Source organism: Aulonocara sp. 'chitande type north' Nkhata Bay, linkage group LG18 (assembly GCF_057382095.1).
Source record: "Aulonocara sp. 'chitande type north' Nkhata Bay isolate Kocher_YH1m ecotype deep benthic linkage group LG18, A_spYH_male_GT1.1, whole genome shotgun sequence".
Classification (NCBI taxonomy): Eukaryota; Metazoa; Chordata; class Actinopteri; order Cichliformes; family Cichlidae; genus Aulonocara; species Aulonocara sp. 'chitande type north' Nkhata Bay.
This window is the reverse complement of record NC_141361.1, coordinates 14789754-14799078: the sequence shown is the minus strand read 5'-3', so window position 1 is coordinate 14799078 and position 9325 is coordinate 14789754. Positions and strand designations below refer to the sequence as shown.

Genomic DNA, 9325 nt, shown 5'->3' with positions numbered 1-9325 from the left:
GCATAAACAATTGATAATTTTCTACATTTGCAACAGATTGTCTACTATACTCCAAAGAGAAACATGCTTTTAGGGCATCTAAAAAAAATGTGCTGGCGATTTTCTTGCAGTAGTAAAACATCCAAGGTTTGTGCAAAATATTACCTAGGACAATTTAATCACCTTATAAAGGAAATCACTTTAAGCTCTAATACAAAAAGTCAAGATCCAATAAGACGTTGGGTTAATAGATATACTGAGAGAGAAAAAAAGGTCTACAAATGAAAGTTATTGTTAGCATTATTTGTTTCATGGTTCTTGCATTCAAATAGCTTTTTGTGATCAAATAGTTTGTCTACTTTTTTATCACAGTTTTCAATAACAAACAACATTTCACAAAAAAGGGAGAGAAATACTTTTATGAACTTTATATTTAATGCAATGACCAGATGGAAACGTGCTTTGATGTATTTAAAGCAGTGATACAGCTTAGTGATGAGAAGCACATCCATCTAGTGTCCTATTAATGGGTGATCTGTAGCTTTAAATCAATTCCTAAGCAAGCAGTATCTACACAAGGACTGTGGTACATTGTGACACACCCGAATAGATTTGCTTTAAACCTATATCTTCTTATCCCATGGCTTTAAGTGAAACCTCAGTTACCCGTATCTCTCCAAGTGTATATCAATAGCTGTAATCTATCGTGGAGAAGGAAAGAAAAGGTTTGATCATCATTTTCTTTTTACCTGTCCAAACTAAATATTTGTGGTGGAGGAAGATAAGCTCACGTTATTTTTGCCGACCACACAATTGGTCCAAATTTGACAAAAGCTTCATGCAGCTGTTTGCAGTCCTGCCAGCTGGAGATCTAGCAGCCCAAGTAACTTGATTTTTTTGTTTGTTTCTTTTATGTCCTTATGAAACAGCTTGTCTTTAATTTTGCTTGCGGTGTTGGATGCTATACCAGTCATGAAAACCGTTTTGTCCAACTGGGATTCAGTAGCAATCAATTTGGCAGTGGGACACCTAAGCAGTTTAAAATCTCTCTGTCGTCCTCTCTAACGCTAACCCTCCTTCTCCTCTCCTCTACCAGCCTCAGAGACAAAGTGATTTACTCCAGGGCTATGTTTAGAATCCACTGTCACATCACTGAAACACTCAGTAATGTTCGTCTATAATTAGAAACTCTAGTGTCACTTCTTCTATTATTTTTTTTTTTCATTTCAGCCTGCTGTTGCCTTCATCCCTTGTTTGAGTATATGAGCTATACTTTGCCACCATATGGCTACCTGCAATATAAGTAACTTTGTAATATCCACAGTTTTGTTACAGCACATTAATTTCCCTCCTGATTCTGTGTATGTGTCTGTAATAAACAGTATTCGCTGAGTTGCTGAACCTTTACTAATTTATTCTTATTGGGGGAAGAACGTTTCCTGATTCTGTGTTGTTGTACACTTAGGTTAATTAATAGGAATGACATTTTCTGAACTTGCTTGTTAACCAAGTTTTAGCCAGATGGTCTGCATGTTTACACTGCAAACATAGAGTACTGTGCAAAAGTCTTGAGTCAACCTCAGAGGTATTTTTCTCTCCTCACAGACTCACACCAGGAACTGTTCACATGTTAGTTACAGGAATGGTTTAAGTCTGGCTCCTTTGAAGCGAAACATAAAGAAATCAGGTTTGAAACCAGATTTTAGCTCAGTACTACATACAGTCAGAACATTTGGGAAACTGACATCTAAAGTATCAGCATTTACTCATTTTCTTCATCAGAAAATATATAGACACATCTTCTTAAAGACAGGGCTGACATAGAAACACTTCATTCATTCAAAGGAAAGCACTTAAACATCCATCTTTGTTTGTATTAGCTGTTGTCTGTTTGCTTGTAGGACCCTCCCTCTCCCCTCCCTCATCCACTGCTTGCCATTCTTCCCCGCTGCTGGCATTAAAGGGGGGGGGGGGACACCAGCCCCTTTGGAATCCTTCTTTGCCATCATTAGTATTCTGTGGGGAAATAAAAGGACCCATCTGTGGAGGTGGTGATGAGGGGGTGACAGGAGGAGGAGGAAAAGAGGGAGGGGGCATCCCCTGAGAGACCAGGGGATTAACCACTGACACATGGAGCCTGCTAATAAGGTGGTTTGGTAAAACCCATCCATAGGATCAGTATTTACATGTGTAACAGACACCAGGCGCACATATCCATACACCTACATGCATGCTACAACAACAATATGGCTTATACACTTAAAAAAGTGTCAAAGTCTATCACACACTGCAGCCAGACACACACAGTAGCAGTGCAGCACCCTTTATTAAATTTGTAGTAGGGCCACATCTGGTCACATACACCCAGAGAACAAAAGGCGAAGTGGAGGAGGTGGGGGGCAGTGTCAGATATGGAGATTTCATTCCATGCTGTAGAGTATTAATGTGCGTGTGCACACGCCAAGCATCTGTCACGTATAATTGGAGGGTGTCAGGTGTGGACATGGGGCCAGATTCAGTCCACCCATAACATGGATTGTCTGCTCCCGTGACTGGTAGAATCTGTGTGTCAACATCTATATTTATTACGGGGCTGACCCAGAGGTTTGGGAAGATGACTGGCTGATAGCGGATGAATGACTCTTGAGATCGTCATGAATCATGCTGCATCACCCACAGATGCCTCTCATCTACAACAGCCCCACCGTTGCAGTTGTTGATTTAATCGGAATTCATTGATTGCTCCAAACATTTCTCCAGAGGCTTTTTTTTTCTGGCTAAGTAATAAAATAAATAAATACTCTGCTCGATGTCAGCTGTGTTCAGTTAGAGCATCTTTGTTAAAGCAGTAAAGCAGGACTTTGTTAGTTTTGCTCTCCACATTATATTGTCACCAAGTGCGACATCCAAGTGCTTGAGATCATGAACATGAGACCCTTCCTCTCAGGAGACTTTCCTGTCACTGGCACCGCTCACAAGCCCCACAAGAGTCTCCAATGCAGCTTGATAGGAAAAAATCTCCACACCCCTCCTTTTGCGGGGAAGATTCTGACACTTTTGCAGTTTTGTTTGCAAAAGCAGTCTCCGTGTAGACTTCGAGTTTCTGCATTACCACACTGTTCATGAACGTCTGCTGACACGAGGAAGGGGGATTGCTCACTACCTTCGGGTTTCATTCATGCTAGCTAGGTAATGTGTCGCACGGGTTGATAGCACCGCTCGGAGTGGGAATTTACTCATGGGATGAGGCAATTAACTGGGATGCAGTGCAAGCTTCACAACAGTATGACAAGGAGTTTTGCCTCTGTCAGTCTCTCCGTCTCACCTAAATTTAGCTTAAATGACAGTCTAGTTTAGCAAGCTCGTATATAAATAGATCACTGCAAATTGAGGAACAACAAGGTAATATAGTGCCATTCAGCGCAAATCAGGGTCTGATTGGCTTCATGAGATATGCTGGATCTAGAAATAGAATTTTGCTGACAGAGGAAGCAGTTGGGACCAAAGATCGATACGCTCTCTCTCGCTCCCTCCCCGCTTTAAACCTTAGGCATTTTGTCTGAGCGCTGCATTTTGTTTTCCCTTTTCCTGTCTGGCCATGCACTGACTGAAGAGACGGTGGTTTTGATTGTAATAAAGTTTACCTCTGAAAGACTCTTGCGCCTGCAGAGTCAGCTTGCCTCAGAATTATGCAGACTGAAGTTTAGCCACTTAGGAAACATTAGTTTTAAATGTTTAGCATTAGTGCTCAAAGGTTGTTTTTTTGTTGTTGCTGTTTTTCAATAAATCTGCCTAAAAACCACGAACTTAGACTTTTTTTTGTCTAACTTTCTTTTTTCTTATCTTTCTTTTTTGCATAACACTGAAATTTATGTCCTGTGGTGCTGTTTGAACAGCATTACCTAATGATTAGGCCACGTTTGCCTAACTGTAGTCATACAATCCTTACTTAATCATAATCATTAATAATAATCAGGACAGTGTTTGGCATGTGGAGAAATTAGAGAGCAAAAGTATTTTAAAAACATTAGCATTTTATAGCTGCAGAACTTCAGTGTAAATTGAGATATTTTGTTTTTGTTTCTAGTGCAAATTTGGGTGTTTAAGCTGAGTCAGAAACGTTAATGAGCATGCACAGTGGGTTGCAGATTGCACTTCAAGAAAGTTTTTTTTTTTTTTGGCTTCTATGATAAACTTCTAGTTAAATGAACGAGCATCTACTTGAAGTTAAATATTTAATTTTTATTGTCATGGCTACCAAGTCCTCCTGTGCAGCACTTCCAGTTTCTATCTGCCTCTTTGCATGGGCTGTCCTTAACGAAGTTATCTGGTCGTACATTTGTGTGAATAAAGTAATTTATTTATGACAGACAGTCATGTGACACTGGGTGCTGAGTCGAGTATTTATGTCCTGGCCTCTATGGTGATTATAAGCTGTAAATTAATGTCCTAAACGAGCAGCTAGATGGCGTGTGTCCGGGAGGGTGCGAAATTTGAAACTGTGAGTCAAACAATAATGATTTTGCCTTGTGAAACATGCGCTAGTCAATCTTTCCCCATATGGCTCCGAACATGCTTGCAAGCTGCCGTCGGTCAGTGACGATTCCTCCTACACCAAACAGTGGAAGTGATCTGGGCCTGCACTGCACGTCCAGCAAAACAGCAGCAGATGGTGAGAATTCTAGATCTGCGAGCCTTTGTGATGGACACCTCTGAGACTCGAGTGAGTGACAGCTGTTTCTCAGTACGTGTCTGTTTACTGTGCAATCAGCTGCCCGGGGGGGTTGGCACAAAAAGCTTAATCACAGATGTGATGTCATGAGCATGTGCCCTTCGGTGTATCATTAACTAATGATGTAGGAAGAATCGGCACAGGATAGACTTTTTAAAGAACTGCATAAAATGTCATTCTTTTAAAAAAAAAAAAAAAAAAAAAAATCCTTTTTTGATTATAAAAGCAACTTTTTCATTCTTTAAAGAAATTCATAAATATTCAAAACACAGCCTCTAAAAATAAACTCATTAAGCTGCGTTGTTTTTCTGTAGCTCACTGAACACTGAATTATAATGGTTTCTGAAAATAGATGGGTACTGTAATAGAGCCTTGATTTTAGCGACTTCACTGATCCCAGTTGTGGAGAGTTAAAACAAAACTGATGATATTATATTGATTATTTATTTGTATACACATATAAAACATATATAGACATGTGGTTATGCCTATACATGGTTATAAATGGGGTCTAAAGTCTGAATATATGTTTGCTTTGCTGTAATATACTACATAAATTTTGTGTTCAGTAATCCATGATTGTGTCCAGTATCTGCTCATTTAGAATGAGGTATTTCAAAACAGTCTGAACTCAGCTTGTAGTCACAGATGCAAAGGCATCCTCGTGATTTGATTTCTTACTATAGATGAACAAAGGAACCTTAAATTGATCTGGAATGAGTTAACAGATTCACTCTGGTTCCGCAGTATTTCTATACACTGTAATAATAATAATAAAGAAAAATATTATTTAAGTGTATACTAATAATAAAAGACAGCTGCAAGTATCTCCGGTTTGAGATATTATGTATCTAAACCATCTAAACACCCCATTTGTAAAGCAGCGGTTGATTACACTCATTGCTTCACACCGTGGGAAAACCTTAAAATTGGGAAGCTAATGGGTCATTAAGAGATTTAAACATTTTACTGCCTCATTTTCAATATTTATAGTGTTACGTCTCCCCGAGGGCAGGAGGGGATAACACAACAACTCCGGAAACTCAGTAGAGGTGTTATGAAAAAAGGTTTAATGGCAGCGCTCTCACAAAATAAACAACCCAGACTCAAACAACAAATGTGGGGGGAAAAGGGACAGTTAGGTTGTGCCAAAAAAAAAAAAAAAAAAAAAAAAAAAAAAACAACACCACCAAAAAGACAAAACCAAAACTTAGCTGAGCTGAGCTACTATCCTAGAAAAGCAACAAACAGGAGAGATAGACCCAAACCTCAACTTAAAACAAGCTCAAAATTACATGGGTGGCACCAACCTACTTACCTAGTGTTTCTAACACAAAGACTCTACGTGAGTAAGTGTATGGGGTACCCAAACTCACCTAGTCCACTTTACTCCCACCACAATCATCAAACAAAAGAAAGACAGCAGGAAACCATCACACATGTGTCAAACAATTCAAGGAGGGACAAGAGCCGCGCCCAGCCACAGGTGAGTCTCCTTATCAAGGGCTTCACTCCTGGTTTGTCCAATCAGGGCCTCCCTCCTCTAATTAATTGGACGTGCCCAGATTGACATCAGCCTGCAGTCTGCGACCTAAGGGAATGGCAAACAAAAGGGGAGGGAAAGAAAACATGCAGCCTGCAGACACGTAACAATAGCCTTTGTTTACTGTTTTATTTTTGTTTTTTACATTATTTTCCTGTTTCGGAAGACTTTATTGTTTTAGCTGTTGTCATTTAACACTTATCACACAGTCATTTAAGTATATCATACACTAGCAAAATGTGTGTGATTATTTGAATCTGTTCAACACTTAATTTGGACAAAGATGTAACATCGTAGATCCGGTCATTATGTAGCTTCTCATTTTTAAGTTGATTTTTTTACCTGATTTTTCCAACTTTGTTGAAAACTGTGATGTTAACCTCCAAGGTTTGGTGAGCATCTAATATTTGCTGAATGGCTTCACTAAATATTGATGCTGATTTTCCATTTTCATCAAGCACAAATAGCATCATTTTCACATGAAATAAACACTCACAAGCTCTCACTGGAAGAAAAGCATCTGAAAGCGTGGTGTGATCATTGCTGAGAAATATTTGACCAATCCACACAGGGCTTATGCAGGACTGACTGGGTTGTTGACCTTGACTCGGTCGATTATTGGTGGACTTAAGCAGCCCTGACCCAAGTTTAATCCGGCTACTTATTTTTTGCGGTGAAAGAAAACCTGAAAATGCCTTTATTTCATCTTTGTGTCTTATGTTTCCACTCTTCTTAAGACCAGTCAATGAAATTATTTCTAAGTGATTATCTGCAGTCTGTTTGTTTGTATTTGGAGACGTCTTTGGTGCTTAGCAGTCATTGCCATGTTGTTTTCACTGCATTTCTCAGTAATCACTGTGCCAGCATGATGATGTCACTGGACTTGCAGCAGCTGCCAAACCTCCAAACAAACAGGCATGAGCTGTCCTACTGCAACTACAAATAACAGAAGGGATGAAATTAACACAGTGCCTCAGTGACCATGTCTGAAGAGACAAAAATATCTGCGACATGTTAAGGAAGAATGATTCCATGTCAAAAATGCTGCTTTCCATTGATTTGAGTTTGGAGCAGGCAGCTGGACAATTTTCCAAACCTTTTACATTGTTATTATTTTGCACCAAGTCTCATCTCTTTTCATTTCACACATGTTAATTTACCACAGCAGTGTGTCATTAGATTTTTGGCTTTTCTCTCTCTTATTCGGTGTTTTGTCCTGTCTGTCTATTCTCTCTTTATTCCTTTTCTCTTTCCCCCATATGACTGCCCCTCCTTCAACCTGGCTCTGCTGGAGGTTTCTTTCTGTTGAATGGGAATATTTCCTTTGCACCATCACAAAGCTCTTGTTCATAGGGCGTGGCTTGATTTTCCAGGTTTCTTTAAGAATACTGTAATATCTTTACTCTGTAACGTGCCCTGAGGCGACTGTTGTTGTGATTTGCACAATATAAATAAACCTAAACTGAAGTGAACTGAAAAGCTGTTGATACAACTTCTTATATTCTGTCAGAGAAGACAAAAGACTTTGTGTTTTCAGCAGAAAATCTGAAAAGATTTACCTTGGAAATTCTGCAGTTCATTCCAAGCCAGAGGCAGCATTAAGATTCAATGTCAGTCTTCCTTTAGATTAAGTTTCACCAGGTGGAAATGCTCCAATGTCAGTGTTCCCTGTTTCCATTAAAAAAAGTTTTGGGGGAAAGTTCCAGAAATAAGTCACCACTACTGCTCGAACAAACAACAAATTTTCTCAGCCAGCTAACTTTGGCATTATTGTAAAATTTAACAAGTTGCACCAACTGCAGCAAACTAACCATCATAAATTTAACATGAAACCAAAGCAGGTATAATAAGATAAGATTGGCATCCATGTGCAATACTGTGCACACCTCATTTCTTAGTGTTTTGCCTCCAAGGAGTGTTTGTTGACTGAACAGAAAGACTGAACAGAAATGACGGGAAACGCACACAAGGAGTTGATAGAAACTGGACTGGTAAATGAGAATTGGAAACAGCTGAGAACACAGCTGGAATGAATCTAACTAATGGAACAGAGGAAGTAAAACTAAACATAATGCATATAAACAACAGGTTATCACAATAAAGCAGGAAACATACATAGGAAACTAAACAGTGTCCATACTGAAAACACTAGGTCAACAACCCAGGTACCTTGACAGTACCTGACCATTTTCAGAGGAACAGTTGTTTGTCTGTTAAGCCAGTTAACACTAACCAATGAATCCTTCAAGCATAAATATGGCACCAAACTTACAGAATGAACCCGTGTTGGGTTTAACAACAGTTTGTGGAAATGGTGGAGAAGTCCACAGCTTCTTAGGAGTGGAGATACAGACGTCACTTTTATTTTTATTGCACAAAAGAAGAAGATTACAATGGTGAAATGCAAACTGTGTCCAGGACAAAAACAACTGCAACAGCTGATACACAACTTCAGCTCTCTGCAAGCATCTGCATAGCGAAGTGATGTTAAAGCTGTATGCTGACCCCAGCCCAGCAGCCACAGCCTCTACTTCAGTGGATAGTGAAAGCAATGAGAGTGAGCAGTAAGGCTTGCGGGACTATAGCCTAATTTTTCCACCTGTACATGTTTGTACTGTATAACTACTTTGGTGATGCTTGGAAATCTGTTTTTAACTTTGCTTTGTGTTGTTAGTTTTGTGTTCATACGTTCATAAGTTGTGTGTGTCCTCATCAGGATAGGGATTCATTTTGTTGTGTGGGACTGTAGTCTCAGGTCATTTTATGGAGTAATGCAAAAGTAATGCAGTGATCTGTCAATCTATGGATGCACACAGCAGAGAGCTTAGCAAAGAACTCATTTTAATTTGTATTTTTTTTGAACAGGACACTTTCTTTAGCTGAATCTACAAAAAGAATTATCCAACTATATCTGGCCATATAGTAGATTCATGCTTCAAGAAGCCATTCTTCAAGGAGAAAAGGCTGAGTTATGCCATACTACCCAAGAACTCGTGTTAAAATCAAATGGAACAGGTCTAATGGACACAAATTTGTCATTTTTAGTGTATATGTTCATCAATATGTAAGGG

At 39.2% G+C, this 9325-nt stretch overlaps 1 long non-coding RNA gene across 1 annotated transcript; it reads right to left on the bottom strand.

Moving 5' to 3' along the window:
* Window positions 1–6501: 6501 nt before the first annotated feature.
* On the bottom strand, window positions 6502–8176 carry LOC147308206 (uncharacterized). The gene is made up of 3 exons (XR_015126234.1): window positions 8066–8176; window positions 7814–7922; window positions 6502–7190 (listed from the first exon to the last, which is right to left on the bottom strand). It is a non-coding gene; the product is annotated as an uncharacterized LOC147308206 (long non-coding RNA).
* Window positions 8177–9325: the final 1149 nt, after the last annotated feature.